At 48.4% G+C, this 18,989-nt stretch overlaps 1 protein-coding gene across 9 annotated transcripts in view; it reads right to left on the reverse strand.

Moving 5' to 3' along the window:
- The window catches only part of ADGRL3 (adhesion G protein-coupled receptor L3), a 2,975,920-nt gene that overhangs the window by 737,953 nt on the left and 2,218,978 nt on the right, over positions 1–18,989 (reverse strand). The gene's annotated exons all lie outside the window — the stretch shown is intronic.

The raw sequence follows: 18,989 nt of genomic DNA on the forward strand, positions 1-18,989 counted from the left end.
TAAAGGGCAGAAATCACATTGCAATGCTAAATTGGAGGCATAAAGTGCTTTAAAACATCTTGCATGTGTATACATCAGTCAGGTAGTGTAATTAGTGTACTGCTTCACACTGACAGACCAAACTCACTGTGTAACGCACCACATACAGCTGTTTGTATAGTTATGGCCGTGCTGGACTAGTGCGCACCATGGTGAGAGTGCAGGCGATGGCGGTTTTCAAGCCCATATGGTCGCCAGGCTGAGATAGCTCAATGACAGAACAACAGTGACTGTCCAGCTGATCAAATTTGGTCTGTCCACAATGAAGCAACAACCTTATTATCTTGGGTCAGGTGTGTCCCCCAACACACTCATATAGTCGGTCATTGCTTCATTGTAATACGCAAGCGCCTTCACCGCGGCAAGGTAACAATCACGAAGGGGAATTGACACATGTACATGCCTTTTGTTTTGTTGTTGCAGCCGTAGTGCAGCCAGAAAAATTAGGCAGGCATGTACACGCACCAGAAAAAAAGTATTATTGTTTTTGTTAGCGGCCCCTGCTAACAACGTCCTTAAAAATTCAGGAATCCACCTGGAGTCCTGGACCCTGTTGGTGGTGGCGGAGAAGGCAGTCAAGCGGCCTGCAGGCAGAGATGCTGTGTGGGGACCGACTTAGTCTTGGAGCAGGCAGTCACACTACGTGCAGGCAGAGATGCTATGTGTGGGGATTGACTTAGTCTTCGGGCAGGCCTGACTGTGCTTTGCAGACCAGGCATCCGTGGTCAGATGGACCCTTGACCCAATGCTGTGTGCCAGAGATGACACCACTTGCCTTTCAACTTCACGGTACAGTGAAGTTGAAAGTTGTAAGAAATAATTGCCGCCTGGTATCTTCTACTGCAGTGTTTGGCTTTGCTTTTGTGTGCTTCTTTTCCTCAGGTGGTCATCCCATTGCAGTTTGTGCTTTGTCATCTTGTGCCTTCGTAAGGAAGTTGTCCCTACGCGGGTCTTGGTCTTTCCACGGCTCAATTTTTGGTGGCAGAGAGTACAGATGGCATTGCTCTCATCTGAGGCAGACCCACAAAAAAAATTTCCACACCGCTGAGCCCTGGGATGATGGCACTTTGCTGGTGGTGGCCACTCAGTCGAGTGTTAAGTGGGGTGCCAGAATCAGAGCAGGAGGAGGAAGATATGTCACGATTCCGTGCGGAAGCTGAGGAAGATGAGGTGTTCTGTGTTAAATAGTCAACTACGTCCTGACAATCTTGGGGGTTGATGGCATGTGCCTTCTGAACACTGTACTTTGGTCCAGGGCCGCACGAAATCACGACAGCATGACCTCGAACAGACCTGCCGGGTGGCCTACCTCTGGCTCTGCCTCTGCCTGTTTTGTCCATATTGAGGGGGATGAAGTGAAAGGTATGCACTGACTTTACTAATACAATGTGTAGTCACACAGGTGCAGTGAAAAGGTGTGCAGTGACTGGTATATAAAACTGCGTGCTGTCACACAGGTGCAGTGAACAGGTATGCACGGACTGGTATTACAAATGTGCAGCTGTCACACACACAGGTACAGTGAACAGGTGTGCAGTGACTGGTATATAAAACTGCGTGCTGTCACGCAGGTGCAGTGAACAGGTATGCAGTGACTGGTATCAATGCAATATGCAGCTGTCACACACACACAGGTGCAGTGAACAGGTATGCATGGACTGGTATTACAAATGTGCAGCTGTCACACACACAGGTACAGTGAACAGGTATGCAGTGACTGGTATATAAAACTGTGTGCTGTCACACAGGTGCAGTGAACAGGTATGCACGGACTGGTATTACAAATGTGCAGCTGTCACACACAAAGATGCAGTGAAAAGGTAGACACTGAATGTGCTGGGCCTGGCACAGTATAGCAATTAACAAGGGCCAGCTGCGACAGACAGGGCTGTATATGCTAGTGTCTGTGGGCCATACACAAAAAAAAAACACATCACAAGAATATTAGCTCTCAAAAGAGCTGTTTTGGGGGGATTTTCAGCAATAAGTATCAGCAAGGAGCAAGCTAAGCTAACAAACCTAACAAGAGCCTAACTAAGCTTTCCCTATCTCTGCAGCAACCTCCCTCCCTTATCTCACTAGTAGCAGACTGATTGAGAAAATTCCCGGCGCTGCTGCCTTTTATAAAGGAAGGGGGGGGGGGGGGAGGCTCCAGGAGGGAGTGCAGCTTGATTGGCTGCCATGTGGCTGGTGACTGTGATGTAGAGGGTCAAAGTTTAGCCCAATGATGTAGTATAGGAGGCGGGTCGAACTCGCTTAAAGTTTGCGTTCGATCGCGAACCAGCTATGTTCACGCTAATAATGGCATAACATACTCCATTTTTATCTTTCTATCAACACACATATATAAGAAAATATATATTTTACTTCTTTAGCTAAAACTGTCACATGGAGCCTGATTCACAAAGCGGTGCTAACCCAGTTAGCACGCCTAAAAGACATTAGGCGTGATAACCATTGCAACACGCTGGTGAAAAGCCAGTTTAGGCGTGATAAGTTTAGGCATGATAAGTTTAGGCGTGATAAGTTTAGATCGCACGCAAAGTCCCGCACGCAAAGCAGCGCCATTAAACTCTATGCGAAGTGCAACAGACTTTGCTAGCGCAAAACTTTTGATCAGCTGTGCACTGCGGTGCTAACCCAGTTGGTGCTATAGTTATCACTGTGTGTGTAAAAGACAGCGCTGCAAATCTAACGATAGGACAAATGTTACAGATTTATGTAAAATTCAGATCAACATAAAGTTCAATGGGGCCCAGTGCCCAATCTGTTTGCAGTTCTCCTTTGTGTATGCGCTCTATTCGCATAGTCTGTTTTGTATAGATAGATAGCGCTCCACTTCACTTCAGGTGCATCAAAAAGAAGTAGTAAAGAACCCCCCTTGGGGCCACACTCACCCGACCTGTGTGACCACTGTGAGACTGGTCAATGTGCGCTCTGTAGTCCGTCTATGGCCGACTGCCCGAATTGACTCAGATGACTCCTCTTTCAGGTGTGCACTTTACTTGCCGTCTTTCCCTCTGTGGATTCCTTATAGTGTGCTCACCTCAAATAGAATGAGCCTCACATAGCATAACTCCGTTAGGTTAAAACAAGTTTTATTAAAAATTAGGTACTCACAAACATGTGCATGTGTCAGCGCATAGAGTATTAAAACGGGCTCTCCCCCGTGCCTCTCCGGATAGGCTCGTCGGGCGATCCGTTATTCTCCACTGTATGATTTCCAGACTGTCCTGTCGGCTGCTAGCTCCTCCCTACGCATTTCGTCACGTACGCGTGACTCATCAGGGGCGTGGCTAGCCTCAGGACGTCTGGTTGTTTATGTACGTGAGGGCGCTAAGGCTCCCCTTGCGTACACTACCCGTACTTACTTCCGCATGCATGACGCATGCAATACGCATTCGCGTCCACCCGTGCGCATTGACAAAGATGTAAGTGATTCAGCACGGCGTACTCCCCCTCCGCCGCATGCGTGACATCATCCGCATTGCGTGGATCTGAAGCGAGAGGGAGGCCCATTGTCCTTGAGAAAAAGAACGGAAGAATATGCACAACAACATACTTCAAGCCTACAGATAGGAATGGATACCTCGATAAAGAAAGCTGCCACCATCCGAGATGGAAAAACGCAATCCCCAAAGGACAAATGATCAGAATCCGTAGGAACTGCAGCGACATGAGAGACTATGTGGGGCTGGCACAAATGCTAGCTGAGCAATTCATCGATAAGGGTTACAATGAGGTTGAGATTCAGAGACAAATCATGGATGTAGGTAGAATAGACAGATCAGAATTAATTAAGAAGGGATTGAGACGGAAAACAAATCAGCAAGTGGAGAACATACCCTTTCTCAATGATTTCAACATTCAGTATAAAAAGGTTGAACATATTATAAGAAAACATTGGGCCATACTAAAAGAGGATAATCAGCTTAAGAGGATACTGACCGATCGCCCTAAATTTATATACCGTAAGGCAAAAAACCTAAGGAACTACTTAGCGCCAAGCTGCGTCAATCCACCTAGGGAGGTAATACCATTCTGGCAGCAACATGCTTTCTTCCAGTGCAGTTTCTAGGCTAAAATGCACCCAGGGCGAGGGTGTAAAAATTGTGCCCCCCCCCCCCCGGTATAGGTAGCCAGCTATAGGTCCCCCTCAAGTATAGGTGGCCAGGCATAGGTGAGCCAGTAAAGTTGCCCCCCGTATAGGTTAGCCAGGTAGTTGCCTCCAGTATAGGTAGCCAGTATAGTTGCCCCCAGTATATGTTAGATAGGCAGGCACCCCTCCCCCTCCCTGGTATAAGTTAGATAAGTAGGTGCCCCCAGTACAGGTTAGCTAGGTAGGTGCCTCCAATATAGGTAGCCAGTATAGTTGCCCCCAGCATAGGTTAGATAGGTAGGTACCCCCAGTATAGGTTAGTTAGTAGGTGCCCCCAGTATAGGTAGCCAGTATAGTTACCACCTGTATAGGCTAGCTAGGTAGGTAGGTGCCCCCAATACAGGTTAGATAAGTGCCCTCAGTATAGGTTAGATAGGTAGCTGCCCCCCAGTATAGGTTAGATTAGGTAGGTGCCCCCAGTATAGGTTAGATTAGGTATGTGCCCCCAGTATAGATTAGATAGGTAGCTGCCCCCCAGCATAGGTTAGACAGGTAGCTGCCCCCAGCATAGGTTAGATAGGTAGCTGCCCCCCAGTATAGGTTAGATAGGTAGCTGCCCCCAGTATAGGTTAGATAGGTAGCTGCCCCCCAGTACAGGTTAGATTAGGTAGGTGCCCCCCAGTATAGGTTAGATTAGGTAGGTGCCCCCAGTATAGGTTAGATTAGGTATGTGCCCCCAGTATAGGATCGATAGGTAGCTGCCCCCAGTATAGGTTAGATAGGTAGCTGCCCCCAGTATAGGTTAGATAGGTAGCTGCCCCCCAGTATAGGTTAGATAGGTAGCTGCCCCCGAGTACAGGTTAGATTAGGTAGGTGCCCCCAGTATAGGATAGATAGGTAGCTTGCCCAGTATAGGTTAAGTAGGTAGGTGCCCCCTCATAATGGCGGGGGGAGCCAGAGCCGCGGGGAGGGCAGCCCGACCTCTTCCTCCCTCTCCTCTCCCGGCCGCCCTCCGTGCTCTCCCCTCAGACTGTAGCAGAGTTAGCGCGCAGGGAAGCGCTGCTATACACAGTTACTCACCTCCCTAGATCCGATCGCCGCTCACGCCCTGCTGGTCTCCTCTCTGCAATGTAGCCGCTGATACACACGCTGCTTCCTGTTTACATAGGAAGCAGCGTGACGTGTGTATCAGCGGCTACATTGCAGAGAGGAGACCAGCAGGGCGTGAGCGGCGATCGGATCCAGGGAGGTGAGTAACTGTGTATAGCAGCGCTTCCCTCCGCGCTAACTCTGCTGCAGTCCGAGGGGGGAGCACGGAGGGCGGCCGGGAGAGGAGAGGTAGGAAGAGGTCTGGCTGCTCTCCCAGCGGCTCCGGCTCCCCCCACTATCACAGCGCCCCCCCTTCATCTGCGCCCAGGGCAGCGGCACGGGCCGCACGGCCTGGTTTCATCCCATGTGGAGGATGCACAGGATGTAAAGAGGGCATGCCAGTGAGATGCAACGAAGTAGTATCAACATCAAAAGGAAATACCTTCAAATTAAGGCAAAACATTACGTGTAATACGAAGGGGGTCGTTTACATGGTCTGGTGTCCATGCAATATTCAGTACATAGGTCGAACTACCAGGAAACTAAGGAAGAGGATTGGAGAACACATTGGAAACATTAGATGAGGACTGGTGGGACACAGTGTGTCAGACCATTATAGAATACACCATCAATCGGACCCCAGCACCCTAAAATTCTGTGGAATAGAAAAGGTCACCTACTCATGGAGGGGCTGCAATAAAATCCGAGAAATACAAAAGGCCGAAACAAAATGGATCTACCAGATGGGTACCCTTCATCCAGGAGGGCACAGCTAGGATATAGGGTCAAACCTAGCCTTCTGCATGTACACCCATGATAGACAGATATGGTAACAGTAGAGGCTCCTGCACTAGTTAGGTTTCTGATACTATATGTAAATTTATATATAGCTCACTTTATCTCAGAAGGAATTAATTTTAATTTAATTTAATCTATATCCAGTTTTTGTATCTAAGCAATTTTTACTTTTCTATATTTTTTTTTTAAAAAGTCGATGTATACTCCTCTCCATTTATATTAATTGCAATGGAGAAAGGGGTAATATATCATATGACCACATGATGGCGATGGAGTGCAGAGTTGTGGACACTCATGAAGAAATAAGAAATGCTACAAATTTGTGTGCTAGCGAAATACCCAATATGAAAAGTCATGAATTATGGTGAAATTTGTATGGTATTTATTATACTTGGGAAAATTCTTTATAGGAAATGTTATGTATTAGTATGATCCTAATTATATATGTATGGGCCTCCCTCTCGCCTCAGATCCACGCAATGCGGATGATGTCACGCATGCGGCGGAGGGGGGGTATGCCGTGCTGAATCACTTACATCTTTGTCAATGCGTACGGGTGGACGCGCATGCGTATTGCATGCGTCATGCATGCGGAAGTAAGTACGGGTAGTGTACGCAAGGGGAGCCTTAGCGCCCTCACGTACATAAACAACCAGACGTCCTGAGGCTAGCCACGCCCCTGATGAGTCACGCGTACGTGACGAAATGCGTAGGGAGGAGCTAGCAGCCGACAGGACAGTCTGGAAATCATACAGTGGAGAATAACGGATCGCCCGACGAGCCTATCCGGAGAGGCACGGGGGAGAGCCCGTTTTAATACTCTATGCGCTGACACATGCACATGTTTGTGAGTACCTAATTTTTAATAAAACTTGTTTTAACCTAACGGAGTTATGCTATGTGAGGCTCATTCTATTTGAGGTGAGCACACTATAAGGAATCCACAGAGGGAAGGACGGCAAGGAAAGTGCACACCTGAAAGAGGAGTCATCTGAGTCAGGTCGGGCAGTCGGCCATAGAAGGACTACAGAGCGCACATTGACCAGTCTCACAGTGGTCAAACAGGTCGGGTGAGTGTGGCCCCAAGGGGGGTTCTTTACTACTTTTTGATGCACCTGAAGTGAAGTGGAGTGCTATAGTTATCACGCCTAAACTTATCACGCCTAAACTTAGAGTGACCAGACGTCCCATATTGCCCGGGACGCGTCCCGGATTCGAGGTCCGCTGTCCTAGGCTTAATGAGGTCCCGGGAAACGTCCCGCTTTCAGCAGCGGGACGTCCCGGCCTCGGGACTCTGGCCACTCTCTCCTCATGAACTGGCAGTGGCGTCTATAGACGCCGTGCCAGTTCATTGCCTGCAGCCTCGCTCCAGCCTCCTCTTCCGTTGTCTGTTCCGACACCGACAGGCGAGCAGGGCTACGGCAAGATGGCTGCCGAAGCCCTGTACTGGAGACTATTTGTGTCTCCAGTACAGGGCTTCAGGCGCCATCTTGCCGTAGCCCTGTCAGCGCGGGAGATATGCAGGGGGAAGGTGGTCCCGGGAGGAGTGCGCCAGAGGCCGGGGACTTCTGCCAGGTGAGTAAATGCTTTTTTTCCAGGTGAACTTTGCCCGCATTGCGTTTTTTGTCTAGTGAAATGTTTGCCCACATTACGTTTCTTTTCTGGTGAAATGTTTGCCTGCAGTGCGTTTCTTTTCTGGTGAAATGTTTGCCCGCATTGCGTTTCTTTTCTGATGAAATGTTTGCCCGCATTGCATTTCTTTTCTGGTGAAATGTTTGCCCGCATTGCATTTCTTTTCTGGTGAAATGTTTGCCCGCATTGCGTTTCTTTTCTGGTGAAATGTTTGCCCGCATTGCGCTTCTTTTCTGGTGAAATGTTTGCCCGCATTGCGTTTATTTTCTGGTGAAATGTTTGCCCGCATTGCGTTAATTTTCTGGTGAAATGTTTGCCCGCATTGCGTTTATTTTCTGGTGAAATGTTTGCCCGCATTGCATTTATTTTGTACTGACATGTTGCCCGCATTGCGTTTATTTTGTACTGACATGTTTGCCCGCATTGCGTTTATTTTGTACTGACATGTTGCCCGTATTGCGTTTATTTTGTTCTGACATGTTTGCCCGCATTGCGTTTATTTTGTACTGACATGTTTGCCCGCCTTGCGTTTATTGTCTGGTGAAATGTTTGCCCGCATTGCGTTTATTTTCTGGTGAAATGTTTGCCCGCATTGCGTTTATTTTGTACCGACATGTTGCCCGCATTGCGTTTATTTTGTACTGACATGTTTGCCCGCATTGCGTTTATTTTGTACTGACATGTTTGCCCGCATTGCGTTTATTTTTTTGGTGAAATGTTTGCCTGCATTGCGTTTATTTTGTACTGACATGTTGCCCGCATTGCGTTTATTTTGTACTGACATGTTAGCCCGCATTGCGTTTATTTTGTACTGACATGTTGCCCGCATTGCGTTTACTTTGTACTGACATGTTTGCCCGCATTGCATTTATTTTATACTGACATGTTTGCCCGCATTGCATTTATTTTATACTGACATATTGCCCGCATTGCGGTTGTTTTGTGCTGACATGTTGCCTATTGCGTTTATTTTCTGGTGTCCGGGGTAACTGTTACTGCATTTATTATTTAATGGTCATAGATGGCTATGTTTGCTGCTTTGTGGTTACGGTATACTATTAGCATACCACAGTTTCTGCACACCCATGATGCAAAGTCTCGTTTGTCCACATCATGGCGTAAACACTGCTTTCTTATGCCTCGCTGTTACATCATTACGTTAGCTCCACCCATACAATGTCATGACCACGCCCATTTTTCACTGCGGCGCAGCCCACTCCCCCAATCTTCGTCGCTGCGCGCTCCTTAGACCTCCCCACTTTTCGCCCCCCCCCGCCCCACGCCCCCCTCCCCGTCCCAGGTTGGACCCACAAAAATCTGGTCACTCTAACTTATCCCACCTAAACTTATCACACCTAAACTGAGTTTAGGCGTGATAAAGGGCTTTTCACCAGCGTGCTAACTGTTAGCACCGCTTTGTGAATCAGGCCCATTATGTTCTAGTTGTTTGATCAGCTAACACCCTTCCTATAGCACAAACAAGAAGCGAAGCTTAGCAATAACAACTGCAGGAAGCTGTCAAACCGCAGGTGTGCTACTTCCTGTAATGTTGAATCTTTGTCATCTTTGTGTCAGTAATATGAAAAAAAAGAACATAGGTATTGATATATTTATATAATCCTACTATTAGGGTATTATGCTCTGCTCAGGGCCTAAGGACACCATATTATCCCTTTTTAGTTAATCGCATATAGTTTGTATCGTCATATGATAAGATGGGATGGTTTAGCCACGGTATTAAATGTTGCTGCACCGATATATTCTTTTGAAGCCTAAAACGCAAGCTTATATCCGTTGTCACACCGATGATAAATTTCCCCTAATGGCCCACTACATGTCCTGGGCGCACAGCCAAACAGCTTCACACCTGTTGACTGGTTCTGATATTTTGTGCAACAAAAGTTTTAGATATTTTTATAAGTTTAAATGATTCCTATTAGATGTATAATTGCTGCACATATGCTATTGGTTTTCCTGTCCTGTCCTTTTTTGGCGGTTAATGCCTATTTAAGCTGAGAATTCAATAAACAAGTCATTCTGTTCACTTATACCAGACAGCTCTTTTGTCCGTGTATTAATCATATGAATGGAATCTTGGCATGCCAATTGGATCAAATCATAGACCATTAAGTTTACTTTGTAATAGTGTTTAAGTCAAAATACGCTTACAAAGGGGTCTAAAACCTGGATTATGGCATGCAAAGGGGTATCCATGCCAAAAGTCCTACCAAAAATTACAGAGTTGACGCAAAGTCAGGTTTTAATCCCTAAACGGCAGAAATCACATTACATTGCTACAAATAATGCACTGGAGTAGTAATGTGCCTGCTTAATGTAGCAACAATAGCAGTAGTACTGTGCATAGCTCTGAGTGTCAGTGGGCTGTGGAGTGTCAAAACAGAGAGATGCAATAGTACTATCAGAATACAGTGAAATAATAATGCACTGGAGTGGTGCTGTGCCTGCAACTTAATGTAGCAACAGCGGTAGTGTTCACACAGCTCTGGGAGTCAGTGGGCTGTGGAGTGTCACACACAAAAAAAACACAGGAGACCGATGTACTAGCCCTCAAAAGGGCTATTTGGGGTCAGGGCCGGATTTCTACTTTTTGCCGCCCAAGGCCCGCTGTCATCGCCCCCCCCCCCCCCCCTCCTAACAGCATCCTCATCAACCACACACACACTTTTCTCCTCCCAGCAAACACAAAACTTTAACTGAAACTACTGTAGAAATCATCTTACACCCCACCGTTTCAGCACTGGGTCCCTCTCTGGTCAAATGGGATTCTGCAGTGTTCAAGCTTGGCTGTAGGCGAGTGTGCCCATACTGGGCATGCACAAGTAAAGTTGGCACATGCTCAGTAGAACTAAGGCACTTGTATACTGTTTTTTTTTCCTCCATGCACAAGCATTTCATTTTACTGAGCGTATGCAAACCTTATTTGCACGTGCGCAGTACAGATACACTTGGCCACAGTGTATGTGTGTGTGCATGTGTATGGAATAAGGCAGTTAGAACTGAGGAAGGTCAACTAGAGGAGCTGTATGCATGCAGAGGGACAGAACTAATGCCTGGCAGACACAATGAGATTTTCTGGCAGATTTCCTGTCTGATTATTTCCAATATGTCCAATATGATTTCTGATCGATTTTCCGTTTACTTCTATGGAACATCGATCGGAAATCAGATTGGACATGTTGGAAATAATCGATCTGACAGTAAATCTGCCAGAAAATCTCATTGTGTGTACCAGGCATTAGGGACAGAAAGGCTGGTGTAAGGTAGGTAAGGGGCAGTTAAAACTGAAGAGGTGGTCATGGGGAGGAGAGATCAGTCAGGCTGGGGTGAGGTAAGAAAGGATAGAGAAGATAGAGAAGGATGGTCAGAACTGAAGGGGTGTTCAGGGTAAATAAGTCAGCCAGGGTAGGGGATGGTAACAATTGAAGGGCTAGCCAGGGCTCGGTTCCATAGGGGCAAGCAGCTCCCAGCATGCGCCCCCCCACCTATAGAAGCGCCACAGCTTCTAGTTTGCCCCTCCATAGAAGCACTACAGTTCCCAGCATGGTCCACCTCTCCATAGAGGCACCACAGCTCCCAGCATTCCACTCCATATAGTATTGGAGTGTCCCCAGGGCCCAAGAGCAGGCTGTCAACCCCATCCCCCAATGTGTATAATGGTCTGCAGTGCCCTGCAGAGTATTTGCAGCAGGGCACACTCACCTGTCCAATCGGCATGCTCCTCCTTCCGTCTGTGTGCCTCATCCTTGTGGATGCCTCATCTCCATCACCTGGCGGCATGTACATTACTCATGTGCACCTGGGTCATGGAGATAAGGCGTCTGCGGGGATGAAGACTGAGGCACCCAGAAGAGTGCGTCAGAGGGACAGATGAGGGCACTCCGCTGCGAATACTCTGCAAAGGCATCATGGATGACTATACACATAGAGGGAAGGGGTCTACCAGCTGGCTCTGGTGACATGGGGGACACCCCAGTACTATGAGAAGGAGGTGCATGCTGGGAGCTGTAGTACCTCTATATAGGTGGACATTCTGGGAGATGTAGTGCCTCTATAGAGGGGGGCATGCTGGGAGCTGTAGTTCCTCTGTATAGGTAGGTATGCTGGGAGCTGTAGTGCCTCTGTAGAGAGGGCATGCTAGGAGCTGTAGTGCCTCTGTATAGGTGGGCATGCTGGGAGCTGTAGTGCCTCTATAGAGGGGGCATGCTGGGACCTGTAGTGCCTCTGTATAGGTGGGCATGCTGGGAGCTGTAGTCCCTCCATAGAGGGGGGGCATGCTGGGAGCTGAAGTGCCTCTATAGAGGGGGCTTGCTAGGAGCTGTAGTGCATCTATACAGGGAAGCATGCTATGAGCTGTAGTGCCTCTATGGTGGGTGGAGGGGACAAAGGGGTCACCATCTAATGCTGCTTCCTGGATGGGAGGTCAGGATCAGGTAGGTACTCACACAGGCTTGAAGTCACTGTGTTTGCAGCAGAAGAAGTTATTCTAAAAGCCGGACACCGGATCCTTCAGCTCCCTGATCTATTCTATCTGTACAGTCAGAGTCCTGCTTCAGCTTCTCCCCACATGCAGTTCAGATGATTTCAGCACTCTCTCCCTCCCCCGTGCTTTGCTGTCGGGACTCAAAGGAGGGAGGGGGGAGTGTATACACAAATTGCTGTGGCTATGCACAGAGGTCTGTCTCCTTCTCTGCCAGCGCTCTGGGATTTCTGACTGCCCCAGCAGCGTGGTGAGACCTCTGTGCAGCACTCCTCTATGCTGCCGCTGCCTGCTCTAATCAGCTGATCCTGCTAACTTCCCTGACTTCCGCCTAGCCGCCCGCTGCGCACACACACAACATGCTGCAATGTGCTAAGCAATGCGGGCGGCTACAGACAGAAGGAACTGAGGTGACGGTGGGACACACAAGTTACTTCTCAGTCGCCCTAAGAATTCTCCGCCCTAGGAACCGGCCTTGGTGGCCTTGCCAGAAATCCGGCCCTGTTTGGGGTGCTTTCACAGCAAGTGAAGAACAAGAACATAGGCCTAGCTAATGTAGCAAGTCTGACCCTGCTCTCACTAACATGATGATGTATAGGGCACGGGTCGAACACGCCTTATGTTCGTCGCAAACGCGAACAGCAGAAGTTCGCTGGTAACTGTCCACTGGTGAACTGTTTGGGCCATCTCTATTTACCAATGGTAGAGCAACATGTAAATTAAATAGCATAAAGCTGGGAACATCAGACTTGTAGGAGGATTTGGGAATACTGGTGGTTGATAGCAAATTAAGTAAGTGTATACAATGCCAGGAAGCAAAAGCAATACAATTCTGACCTACATAAAATGAGAAATAAAATCTCAAGATGCTAGTATACTACTCCCTTTGTATAAATCCCTCATGAGGCCACATCTCTAGTATGGGATACAGTTTTGGGCACCACACTATAGAAAGGGCATTGACAGGTAAATAAGTTAATCAGACAAAGGCCTCACCAAAAAAAAGTTGGGACGAACTGGGATTATTTAGCTTGGAAAAAAAGATTACTGAGAGGTGACCTGATTAACATGTATAAATACTTCAGAGGGCAATATAAAAGCTTGGCAGATGATCTTCTTGTCCCTAGGGTTGTTCGATGGATAAGCGGACATGATCTGCGTATGGAGGAAAAAACTGTTGCCATCTATTTAGAAACAGGTTCTTTTCAGTAAGAATGGTTAATTAAGCAATCATAAGGGCCCCCAACAAATCATGAGGCCCCCAACAAGACAAATTCAGAAATCATGAGGCCCCCAACAAGACACATTCAGCAATCATGATGCCCCCAACAAGACACGTTCAGCAATCATGATGCCCCCAACAAGACAAATTTAGCAATCATGAGGCCCCCAAAAAATCATGAGGCCCCCAACAAGACACATTCAGCAATCTTGAGGCCCCCAACAAGACAAATTCAGCAATCGTGATGCCCCCAACAAATCATGAGGCCCCCAACAAGACAAATTCAGCAATCATGAGGCCCCCAACACGACAAATTCAGCAGTCATGAGGCACATAAATAGACAGCATTTCACATAAATAAGCAGAATGCCCTTTAATATGGTAGACACCTCTCACCTGGCTTCTAAATTCTCCTCTACTGGCTACTGTGTCTAGCAATAGTGTTTTGGGCCGGATTGGGGATGATGTGTGGGCTGAAATGCCAGGTGACAGGTGTCCCCCCAGTTGAGGTAGTGACAGGTGTCCCCCCAGTTAGGTAGTGACATGTGTCCCCCCCCAGCTAGATAGTGACAGGTGTCCCCCCCAGCTAGATAGTGACAGGTGTCCCCCCCAGCTAGATAGTGACAGGTGTCCCCCCCCAGCTAGATAGTGACAGGTGCCCCCCCAGCTAGATAGTGACAGGTGCTCTCCCAGCTAGATAGTGACAGGTGCCCCCCCAGCTAGATAGTGACAGGTGCTCTCCCAGCTAGATAGTGACAGGTGCCCTCCCAGCTAGTGACAGGTGTCCTCCCAGCTAGATAGTGACAGGTGCCCCCCCAGCTAGATAGTGACAGGTGCCCTCCCAGCTAGTGACAGGTGTCCCCCCAGCTAGATAGTGACAGGTGCCCCCCCCCAGCTAGATAGTGACAGGTGCCCCCAGCTAGATAGTGACAGGTGTCCCCCCAGCTAGATAGACGACAGGTGCCCCCCCAGCTAGATAGTGACAGGTGCCCCCCTAGTTAGATAGTGACAGGAGCCCCCCCCCCCCCAGTTAGATAGTGACAGGAGCCCCCCCAGCTAGATAGTGACAGGTGCCCCCCACTTAGATAGTGACAGGAGCCCCCCCAGCTAGATAGTGACAGGTGCCCCCACCAGTAGTGAGCTCGTTACCTCTCACTCCTGTGTCCCCGCTGCCGCTGCCGTTGCCCCACGGCTCAGACCTCACAGATCGCGACGACTGAAGCAAGCAGAGCGCGCGCATGACTCCTGCGCGGCAGAACGTCACATGCGGAAGTGACTAATGATTCACTTCCGTATGTGACGTACTCCGTGCAGATACCATGCACATTCTGTTTACCTCAGTCGCCGCGATCTGTGAGGTCTGAGCTGTGGGGCAGCGGCAGCGGGGACACAGGAGAGGCCACAATAAGAGGGAGCAGGCATGGCGCCCATAGCGCAAGCCATGCCTGCATCCCAGGGAGACGAGCGGGCCGCAGCAGGTGGCCTGGCGGGCCGGATGTTGGACAGCACTGATCTAGGGATTTATCTAACTGCCATCTAGAGTCGGGAAAGCATGTTTCCCTTTTTAAGGCTAATTGGCCGAAGCTTGTAAAGGTTTTTTTGCCTTCCATCTGGATGAATGGGCATATGGTTCATGTTGAACTTGATGGACGGATGTATTTTTTTTCAACCAAACAATGTTAATATAGATGTATCCGTCAAAAAGAGCTGATTAACCACTTCCCGACCGCCTAACGCACAGAGGTGGCCGGGAAGTGGACCCCACAAGGACCAGCTCATGCCCAAAGGCGGCGGTCCTTGTAGGGGCATGGGCGGAGCGATCGCGTCATCCGTGACGCGATCCTCCGCCTGGCGCCGCTCACCCGCCGCAACATCCCGCCGGCCATACGGAAGCGCCGGCGGGATGTTAAGTCCGCGATCGCCGCATACAAAGTGTATAATACACTTTGTAATGTTTACAAAGTGTATTATACAGGCTGCCTCCTGCCCTGGTGGTCCCAGTGTCCGAGGGACCACCAGGGCAGGCTGCAGCCACCCTAGTCTGCACCCAAGCACACTGATTTCCCCCCCCCCGCCCCAGATCGCCCACAGCACCCATCAGGACCCCCCCTGTCCACCCCCCAGACCCCTGTTTGCACCCAATCACCCCCCTAATCACCCATCAATCACTCCCTGTCACTATCTGTCAACGCTATTTTTTTTTATCCCCCCCTCCCCCCTGCCCCCTCCTGATTACCCCCCCACCCCTCAGATTCTCCCCAGACCCCCCCCCCCTCAGCCCCCCCCCCTGTGTACTGTATGCATCTATCCCCCTGATCACCTGTCAATCACCCGTCAATCACCCATCAATCACCCCCTGTCACTGCCACCCATCAATCAGCCCCTAACCTGCCCCTTGCGGGCAATCTGATCACCCACCCACACCAATAAATCGCCCGCACCTATCACCACCTGTCACTGTTACCCATCAGATTAGACCCTAATCTGCCCCTTGCGGGCACCCAATCACCCGCCCACACGCTCAGATTGCCCTCAGACCCCCCCTTATCAATTCGCCAGCGCATTACTTACATCTGTTCTTCCCTGTAATAACCCACTAATTACCTGTCTATCACCTATCAATCACCCATCAATCACCCCCTGTCACTGCCACCCATCAATCACCCCCTGTCACTGCCACCCATCAATCAACCCCTAACCTGCCCCTTGCGGGCAATCTGATCACCCACCCACACCAATAGATCGCCCGCAGATCCGATGTCCGATCACCTCCCAAGTGCAGTGTTTACATCTATTCTCTACCCTAAACACCCACTAATTACCCATCAATCACCCCCTATCACCACCTGTCACTGTTACCCATCAGATCAGACCCTAGTCTGCCTCTTGCAGGCACACAATCACCCGCCTACATGCTCAGATTGCCCTTAGACCCCCCCCCCCCCTTATCAATTCGCCAGTGCAATATTTACATCTGTTCTCCCCTGGAATAACCCACTAATTACCTGTCAATCACCTATCAATCACCCATCAATCACCCCGTCACTGCCACCCATCAATCACCCCCTGTCACTGCCACCCATCAATCAGCCCCTAACCTGCCCCTTGCGGGCAATCTGATCACCCACCCACACCAATAGATCGCCCGCAGATCCGACGTTCGATCACCTCCCAAGTGCAGTGTTTACATCTGTTCTCCACCCTAAACACCCAATAATTACCTATCAATCACCCCCTGTCACTGCTACCTATCAGATTAGACCCCTATCTGCCCCTAGGGCACTCAATCACCCGCCCACACCCTCAGAACGCCCTCAGACCCCAGTCCTGATCACCTCGCCAGTGCATTGCTTGCATCTATTCCCCCCTCTAATCACACCTTGAGACACCCATCAATCACCTCCTGTCACCCCCTAGCACACCTACCCATCAGATCAGGCCCTAATTTGCCCGTGTGGGCTCCTGATCACTCGGCCAAACCCTCAGATCCCCCTCAGACCCCCTTCCGATCACCTCCCCAGTGCATTGATTGCATCTATTTTCCCCTCTAACCACCCCCTGAGACACCCATCAATCACCTCCTGTCACCCCCCTAGCACTCCTATCCATCAGATCAGGCCCAATACAACCTGTCATCTAAAAGGCCACCCTGCTTATGACCGGTTCCACAAAATTTGCCCCCTCATACACCACCTGTCATCAAAATTTGCAGATGCTTATACCCCTGAACAGTCATTTTGAGACATTTGGTTTCCAGACTACTCACGGTTTTGGGCCCGTAAAATGCCAAAAAAAAGATTTTATTTTTTGTCAAAAGTTAGCGGAAATTGATTTTTATTGTTTTTTTTTTCACAAAGTGTCATTTTTCACTAACTTGTGACAAAAAATAAAATCTTCTATGAACTCGCCATACACCAAACGGAATACCTTGGGGTGTCTTCTTTCTAAAATGGGGTCACTTGTGGGGTTCCTATACTGCCCTGGCATTTTAGGGGCCCTAAACCGCGAGGAGTAGTCTAGAAAACAAATGCCTCAAAATGACCTGTGAATAGGACGTTGGGCCCCTTAGCGCACCTAGGCTGCAAAAAAGTGTCACACATGTGGTACCGCCGTACTCAGGAGAAGTAGTATAATGTGTTTTGGGGTGTATTTTTACACATACCCATGCTGGGTGGGAGAAATCTCTCTCTAAATGGACAATTGTGTGTAAAAAAAATCAAACAATTGTCATTTACAGAGATATTTCTCCCACCCAGCATGGGTATGTGTAAAAATACACCCCAAAACACATTATACTACTTCTCCTGAGTACGGCGGTACCACATGTGTGGCACTTTTTTACACCCTAAGTATGCTAAGGGGCCCAAAGTCCAATGAGTACCTTTAGGATTTCACAGGTCATTTTGCGACATTTGGTTTCAAGACTACTCCTCACGGTTTAGGGCCCCTAAAATGCCAGGGCAGTATAGGAACCCCACAAATGACCCCATTCTAGAGAGAAGACACCCAAAGGTATTCCGTTAGGAGTATGGCGAGTTCATCGAAGATTTTATTTTTTGTCACAAGTTAGCGGAAAATGACACTTTGTGAAAAAAAACAATTAAAATAAATTTCTGCTAACTTGTGACAAAAAAATAAAAACTTCTATGAACTCACCATACTCCTAACGGAATACCTTGGGGTGTCTTCTTTCTCAAATGGGGTCATTTGTGGGGTTCCTATACTGCCCTGGCATTTTAGGGGCCCTAAACCGTGAGGAGTAGTCTTGAAACAAAAATGACCTGTGAAATCCTAAAGGTACTCATTGGACTTTGGGCCCCTTAGCGCAGTTAGGGTGCAAAAAAGTGCCACACATGTGGTATTGCCGTACTCGGGAGAAGTAGTATAATGTGTTTTGGGGTGTATTTTTACACATACCCATGCTGGGTGGGAGAAATACCTCTGTAAATGACAATCTTTTGATTTTTTTACACACAATTGTCCATTTACAGAGTTATTTCTCCCACCCAGCATGGGTATGTGTAAAAATACACCCCAAAACACATTGTACTACTTCTCCCGAGTACAGCGATACCACATGTGTGGCACTTTTTTGCACCCTAACTGCACTAAGGGGCCCAAAGTCCAATGAGTACCTTTAGGATTTCACAGGTCATTTTGAGAAATTTTGTTTCAAGACTACTCCTCACGGTTTAGGGCCCCTAAAATGCCAGGACAGTATAGGAACCCCACAAATTAATCCATTTTAGAAAGAAGACACCCCAAGGTATTCTGTTAGTAGTACGGTTAGTTCATAGAAGATTTTATTTTTTGTCACAAGTTAGCGGAAATTGATTTTTATTGTTTTTTTTCAGAAAGTGTCATTTTCCGCTAACTTGTGACAAAAAATAAAATCTTCTATGAACTCACCGTACTACTAACGGAATACCTTGGGGTGTCTTCTTTCTAAAATGGGGTCATTTGTGGGGTTCCTATACTGTCCTGGCATTTTAGGGGCCCTAAACCGTGAGGAGTAGTCTTGAAAACAAATGTCTGAAAATGACCTGTGAAATCCTAAAGGTACTCATTGGACTTTGGGCCCCTTAGCGCAGTTAGGGTGCAAAAAAGTGCCA

Source organism: Hyperolius riggenbachi, chromosome 1 (assembly GCF_040937935.1).
Source record: "Hyperolius riggenbachi isolate aHypRig1 chromosome 1, aHypRig1.pri, whole genome shotgun sequence".
Taxonomy (NCBI): domain Eukaryota; kingdom Metazoa; phylum Chordata; class Amphibia; order Anura; family Hyperoliidae; genus Hyperolius; species Hyperolius riggenbachi.